Genomic DNA, 7,758 nt, shown 5'->3' with positions numbered 1-7,758 from the left:
TTTGCTGTTGACTTAAAACTTTGACCCACAAACTCGGCAACATTATTGTTGGTCTCTCTTCTTTTCCTTATAGTCAAGATAATCCTCGTTTACATTCATCAGCGTCTGATAGAACTGTTAAAACTTCCATTTAAATTTAAACTTCCATTATATTTTGTGGTTCTCTTTCATAAACAATAACTTCATTCACACCATCTTTAGAGCTTCAGCATTGAGCGATATATTTGTTGATTTGATTAGGATTAGCTGATACCTAGGCTCTTAGCTGTAGATAGATCTGGCACTCTCATAAATGTAGTTGAATTATACAAACAGTAGCCTATGTAAAATTATTACTAATACTTTACTGACATATTCACTAGACATACAAAACTCTGGGTTTCTGGTTTAAAAAATCTGGTGTGGTACACTCACACAACTTTTCTTGCTCATTGAACTGTAAGACTCATTCTTCAACGAGAATAATTTAGGGGAATAACATAATGACGATTGGCGGCAACATATTTGAAACTACGCTCAGACTACTGTATATGTGTATGTAATCATGGTATATATGATTGTTTTTCAGAGTACTTCTTCCTTTGTGTAAATAATTATTGTGAAATTCGATGATTTTCTTAAAAGTTGTCAAAACAGCTGTTCTACATATAAAATATCTCTACTATGTGTTCATTTTATCAACTGCTCTACTTACCTACCTCATGCACGAGAAGGAGGTTACAAAGTTCATTTCTCAAGGATGGGGTGATCTCCCCATTAGTATCTAAAGAAGGAGACTCATGCCAGTTGATAAAGCTGATAAATAACTATACAGGGTATGTATTTGAAAAAATCGGACAAGTCATTTTTAAGAAAATCGTGAAAAACATGGTTTTTAGTAAATATTTGCCATTTTTCTTAAATATATTACGGAACTCCTGCAATTTTCACAGAAATGAGACTGATGTCAGTTGATAGGGCTTATAAATAGCTATCCATGGTATAAATTTGAAGAAAATCGTTAGAGCCATTTCGGGAAAACCGTGAAAAACATGGTTTTTTAGTAACTATCCACAATTTTTTCCGCCATCTTGGAATGAATTTCTTATTGTCGGATCCTCATGGTATAAGGACCAGTTTGAAATTTCAAGTCAATCGGTTAATTAGGAATGGAGTTATCGTGTTCACAGACATCATACACACACACACACACACACACACATACACAGACCAACACCCAAAAATCATGTTTTTGGACTCAGGGGACCTTGAAACGTATAGAAAACTTGAAATTAGTGTACCTTAATTTTTTTGAAAAGCAATATAGTCCAGGCAATGAATGGTCAAAAAAGGGTATAGAGTTTGGAATACAATTTTTGACTCTGCAGTCCTGTTTGGGGTAGTGAGGAGGTAAACATATCAAAAGTCACCACCCCTACACCCTGTGCTAAGGGGGTGGGGGTGTTTCAAAGATACCATATTTTGGTTTCTCGCATATAACTCGAAAATTATGCATTTTACAGACATGACTATCCTATAAGAAATTAAAGCTTACATAATTTCCTACAATATTTCAATATTTATCACTAAACTTTCTCTATATCTCTTTCACTTTTCGAGATATCCGCTCTAAAAGATGTGACATTTAAAAAAAACACATTTTTTCTTCGATTCTTTGCCATTTTTTCTCTTATAGCTTTTTAATATCGATGGGAAAAATCCATGCTGATCATGAGCTTATAGAGCATCAAATTCTCTTCAATTTGATGTATAATTTCACAAGTCTACGCACATCCCCACGACTGTTGCAGCAGCTTCAGTGTTGAGTGTGAGATCTTCAGTTATGCAAAAAATAGACCAATTGACAAAGGGATTTGGAAAGAATGTTTTGAACACAATTTTTGACTACGCAGCTTTGTTGGGACCAGTTAGGGAGTGAACATATCAAAAGTACCCATCCCTACCCCTTGTGCTAAAGCGATGAGGGTGGTTTAAAATTTGCATTTTTCAATGTTCTGCTTACATATCTGCTCATATCTTGAGAAAAATGCGTTCAACCGACATGACTAACTATTCAGAAATGAAGCTTGATAAATTCTCTACAATATTTGTTCCTTGGTGATTTGTGATATCTCCAACAGTTTTCGAGATATACGCTCCTAAATGTGTAAAATTGTCGGAATAGTGAATTTCGGAGTAAGCATATGACTACCAAAGAGAATAGAGCTGAATTATTCCTGTTATAAATGAAATAGAACTAAATTCCGATTTCAATCTCTTTGATGACTAAAAAGTGAGACACCTACACTTTAACAGTAAGCACTCCTTTAATTATACTCTCACTGAAATCTTATTATATGTTGTTATAGGCCAATGAAATCGCTCTCTTTTCATTGGTTGGCTTGTGATTAGTTGAATATCCTACTCAATTCCCATTCGTTGCCGCCATGACAAATATGAGCTACTCTCTTAATGGTTAGCTTGTGATTGATTGAATTCTCTATTACTCATCTCTCATTGGATGTTGTCACGACGTCGCAATCCCAACTCTCTCATTGGTTGACGGTATTTGATTGAATCCTCCCTCTGGCCTACTAATATCGGGGACCGAGCTTCGCTCTGGAGTATAAAAGCATAAAAAAATGTATTACGAAAGAAGAAATTATAATAACATTCATACAGAAATGTTCTATCCAATCACAGTAAATTGAGATTAACTCACAGAGGAAGGCAAAAATTTCCCTCACAAAGGCCCAGTTGCACAAAATCCGGTTAAATTTTAATCCTGATTAACTTCACGTAAACTAAATCAGAGAAGACCATTCCAAAAAGATGGATCTACTGGAATTAAATCAGGATTGAATATAACCCGGCTTTTTTGCAATTGGCACTAAGTACCTGATTGAATGATTACAAAAGTTCAACAGCTGAATCATGATTTTGACACATATGAACTCGCTCACTCACTTCCATCACCAACAGACGACGAAATAATTATTAACAGCTGTTTTTCCAAGGATGAATAATAATTATCTTTTTTAATGTCATTCAGCGAGTTTTCCCAGGGATGAGACCTAGTGCAATCGAATATTTATATTATAAACCGACTATGTTCTGAATTCCGTGAGAATCGTTAGAGCCGTTTTCGAGATCCGGTGAAATACAAACATATAAACAGAAGTTGCTCGTTCAATAGTATATGATTATGACTACTGAATTGCTGATCTCTTATTAGTTATCTAGTAATTTCATAAGTTTATATAAATATCATTCTCATTATTTATACGTTTTTTGGTTAAATACGTTGATTGGTTAAATAAAAAAATCCCATGAATGCATTTTCGCAATGCTTGATTAGTTTGTTTGTAAATTAATTCTGCATTTCTCTATATTTGATTATAATAGAAAATGTAGAATCTCCATTGCAAGGAATAAGTTCAAATTAAACGCGAAAAAATTAACTGGACAATATTAAACAATTGACTTGAAAAAACTAATCCTACCTATATTAGTGACTGTTATAATATTAAAGCCGAATTCTAATAATTATTCAATTTCATAATTCACAATTGAAAATCACTTTCCATACCCGTTAGCTTTAAAGCAAGATCTTCCAACACTTCTGACTATTAAATGCGTTGATTATTGCATGCAGTTCTATTGAATCCAATCCAATCAATTGAATTTGCTACAATCAAGACTACACGGAAACCAATCAACTCACTCAAGTACTTGATTATTGATTGGATAACTTGCTCCATAAACGTCTTTGTCTCATTTCAGCTAGGTTTCCTTCGATTTCCATTGAAGTACGTGCCAGGCTGAGACAGTTTAATTATCAATTAACCATTAAACACGGCAACTATTCCATCAGTCTATCAATGGCGAGGATATTGCTTCTCCAATATACTCAGACCCTCAAAGCGAACAGTTTGTGCAAAGACAATATACGGTCCCAGAAGCTCTGAATTCGATTCATATAGTCTCATATTTGTCTATAGTTTGAGGCAAGACTAGACTTTGTTATAGACACTGTAGGTATAGTAGACCTGTAGACTGTCTATTACTAGTGACTCTGTCACTAGTGACTAGTCACTAGTCACTAGTCACTAGTCACTAGCGACTCTGTCACTAGAGAACGGAGTTTGGAGAATCAAGCACAACTATGAAATACACCAATTATTCAACTAGTAGTTATGTGAACAGTAGACCTCGCGCTCAGTAAGTTACATTGACCTGTTGTTATGTTTTCTCAAAAATTAATAAATAATTTATCAATTTAAAATCCTAAATAAATATAGAGCTTTCTGTCCTATCGTACCGTGACGTGTCGTCCCGGAATGTGAGTGTGAGCGCTGTTATCTGGTCTGGCTACAACTGTCTACAATGTTGATGGAAAGATACATTTTCAAGATGTTCGATGTTTTTGAACGGGTAGTATTATAAATAGTCAACTGTCTACTAACGTTGATGGAAAGATACATTTTCAAGATGTTCGATGTTTTTGAACGGGTAGTATTATAGTCCACTAGACAGCTGATTTTATGATGAATAACTCTATAGTCTGATTTTTACGGTAATATTGGCGTATGAAGGAGGCTTCTTTTTCCTTTTATATTATCCTTGAAATGCAAAATTTCCAAAAACCTTGTATTTACGTCGACGCGCAATTTAAAAAGGAACATACCTGTCAAATTTCATGAAAATCTATTACCGTGTTTCGCCGTAAATGCGCAACATATAAACATATAAACATTTAAACATTAAGAGAAATGCCAAACCGTCGACTTGAATCTTAAGGTGCGTACAGGTTTACGCGCTGCGAACATGAGCAATTCACTTTTAATCAGCTGATGCCAAGCTTTTCATATCTATATCTTATACCGTTTCTGTAAAAATACAGATATAGTCAGCTGATTAAAAGTGAATTGCTCATGTTCGCGGCGCGTATATCTGTACACACCTTTAGACCTCACTTCGCTCGGTCAATGAAGCAGACATAGTGGGTAAAAGCAGAAGGTTACTGTGGACGGGACACATTCTGAGGAAAGAAGAAAGCGCTCTGACAAACAGTGTACTGAGGAATAATCCTATAGGACGGAGACCAGCAGGAAGGCCACAAACTAGATGGTGGGACCAGGTCCGGAAAGATATGAGGAGGATGGGCCTAAGAGAGGAGGACGCGGGTGACCAAAACTTCTGGAGAGGCTTAGTTGAGGAGGCCAAGTACCGACTGAGGTACGAGTCGCCACCGCAGTAAATAAGTAATTAAGTAGACTGTCTATTTGACGCCTTGTAACAATTTTGGACATGATTATTTTTATCTTGTTTTTCTGTTATTTCGGTTCTAAATTCGATTGTATTATCAGCTTGTTTTTCTCAGTGAGACAAAGATGCACTTATGGGATCTAGCTGTACCCTTCGAATAATCTACTTTCTTGTTCTCTCCAGTTCTTTTTTGCTATTTTCTTTCTCCCTTTTTCTGTCCTTGTTGGTAGCTTTGAGTTTGCATTGCTCTTTCTCTCTAGTTTCTTTGTCTAATTTTGATAATTCCGTTTTGCTTACGTCACTGTCTTGTTTGCTACCCCGTCTTCAACGCTCGATGATCCATTCTGTCTCTGAATTTCGTGAATGGAGGTTGTAAATTTAACTTTTTCCTTTGATTCCATTTTATTTAGCTTATGCTAAATTTTTCTATTTATTACAATATGTAGTTGATCAGAGACAGATTTCATTCATCACAAGTTGTGATATTATTATTATTTTCTTTATTTTTTTTTATTTCCTTTTTAAATATGTAAATTTTCTTGTTTGTTATTTAAAAAAAAAAAGAAAAGTAATCATGTCCGAAAATTTAATTGAGTATTCATTCTAGCTGGCCTAAGTTATGGCAATTTATTTATATTTGTTGAAAACCTCATTCATCACATATGTATCCATAGTAATTTCTACAATTTCCGCTGTACAGGTAAAGCATTATTTATTTATATACTTTACTTATTGTTTTATAAGTCAAGTCTGATCAGATTATAATTAATCCCAGCTTTCCTTAAATTTGTTTTTCAGCTCTAATTCTCGTAATTCAAAATGTTGGAATATTTCTATGCAAGTTTATATAATAGTAAAATTAAATTAATAAATAAATAAATATCAAATTATCTTTGTCACGCTGGTCAAATAAATAAATAAATAATTAAATAAAATTGTAAAGCCTTATTCAAGTTATAATTTTTCTTTTTAAAAAATCTCTTTTGGAAGCTTCACTTCGAGTATCTTGAATTATTTATCTTTAAACTATTATTGATGAATTATTAAAGATCTTGGGTATTGTTGATTTTGTTAAGAAGAGCAAATTCTGTATTATTGATCTCTCCTTTAGTATTACAGTATTTATATATTCTTTTCGTTTCTCTATTATTTAGCGGTCATAGACTCATAGACTCGTAGACTCGTAGACTCGTAGACTCGTAGTATCACAGGATGTCTTAGTTATGGCCATGGAAGCTGAATCCTTGCTGACCAACTCATCACAAGGAAACCAATATTTCCAGAAAAGATCTAAATTCGCCGTAAAAAGGATACTTCAAGAACTTCTTGTGCAGTGAAAAATTAATAAGTGAAAAATTTGAATAAAGTGTACGGAGGCCTCCTCACTTCAATACACCAGGTATTTACGAAACAACCAATATTAATTTATGGAAAATTCACAGGCAACTACTTCGTAAAAATAAATGGGACAGGATCATAAATAAATTTGTAATTACTTGATTTAAATTTTGTTTATTTTTTGGAAATTCTATTTATTTGATCTATTATGTATATTAAATTGCAAACATGATTACAATCTTATTGTTGATTATTGAATATGCCTAACAATCATCAATGACAAGTAATGAATGGGGTAAATCTTGAATTGTTGAGCTGTCATATCATTCAATTATAAATGTTGCTACTTAGAAGGGGTTGGAAATTAAATAAATGGAATATTTTAGTTAATATATTGAACTATATATTCAATTTATTGATTTAAATATTCGGAGGATTATTTCCTTCCCATCTCAAAGATTAATTTCAACTGCGGTAAACTGAGGTAACATTTCAGCCTATTGAGTGAAACCATTTTTTTTTTTTTTTTTTTTTTTTTGTATGGGTATGCAATCATTGATAAACTTATTGTTATATCAGCAGAAGATACTTTTAGTTGTTCCATTTCTCCTCAAATTTAATCGATAAACTCTACTGGTCTGCAAATAGGTTGGCAATCTATGAGATCGATATCGTGATACAATTCTTGGAAATCGAGGTAAATCTGATGAAAAAATCGAAATAAATCCAGTATATAAACAATAATGAGGTGAAAAAGTAATAATTGTACAAATATTATCAAAAAAATTATCAAAAATTATCAAAATGGTCGAAACTAGTTGTTGAACCATTTTAAAGTTTTTTTAAAAAAATAAAGGGTGTACTTCAAGATTTGTATATTGTTTTTATTAAATATTGTCAAATCTACTTTTTCACCTCATCATGGAGAAGTTCTACAAAATTTCTGAAAACAGTGTAAATTTTATAAACAATAAAATCACACCTCAACAATAAAGCATAGGAAATATCACCTCTGAATGAGGAGGACCCATTCAACGATGACACCATTGCACTTGGAGAAGAAATCATGTGGATGACAAGTGAAGCCAGACAAGCCAAGTGGATTGAGACCCTCGAAGGCATGGACATGACACATAGCAGCAAGATTGCATGGAACCTGCTGAAAAGACTCAG

At 33.5% G+C, this 7,758-nt stretch overlaps 1 long non-coding RNA gene across 1 annotated transcript; it reads left to right on the top strand.

Moving 5' to 3' along the window:
* Nucleotides 1-5,278: 5,278 nt before the first annotated feature.
* Nucleotides 5,279-6,823, top strand: LOC120350157. The gene is made up of 2 exons (XR_005570659.1): nt 5,279-5,947; nt 6,402-6,823. It is a non-coding gene; the product is annotated as an uncharacterized LOC120350157 (long non-coding RNA).
* Nucleotides 6,824-7,758: the final 935 nt, after the last annotated feature.

This window comes from Nilaparvata lugens, chromosome 3 (assembly GCF_014356525.2).
Source record: "Nilaparvata lugens isolate BPH chromosome 3, ASM1435652v1, whole genome shotgun sequence".
NCBI lineage: Eukaryota > Metazoa > Arthropoda > Insecta > Hemiptera > Delphacidae > Nilaparvata > Nilaparvata lugens.
This window is presented reverse-complemented; position numbering and strand designations above follow the sequence as displayed.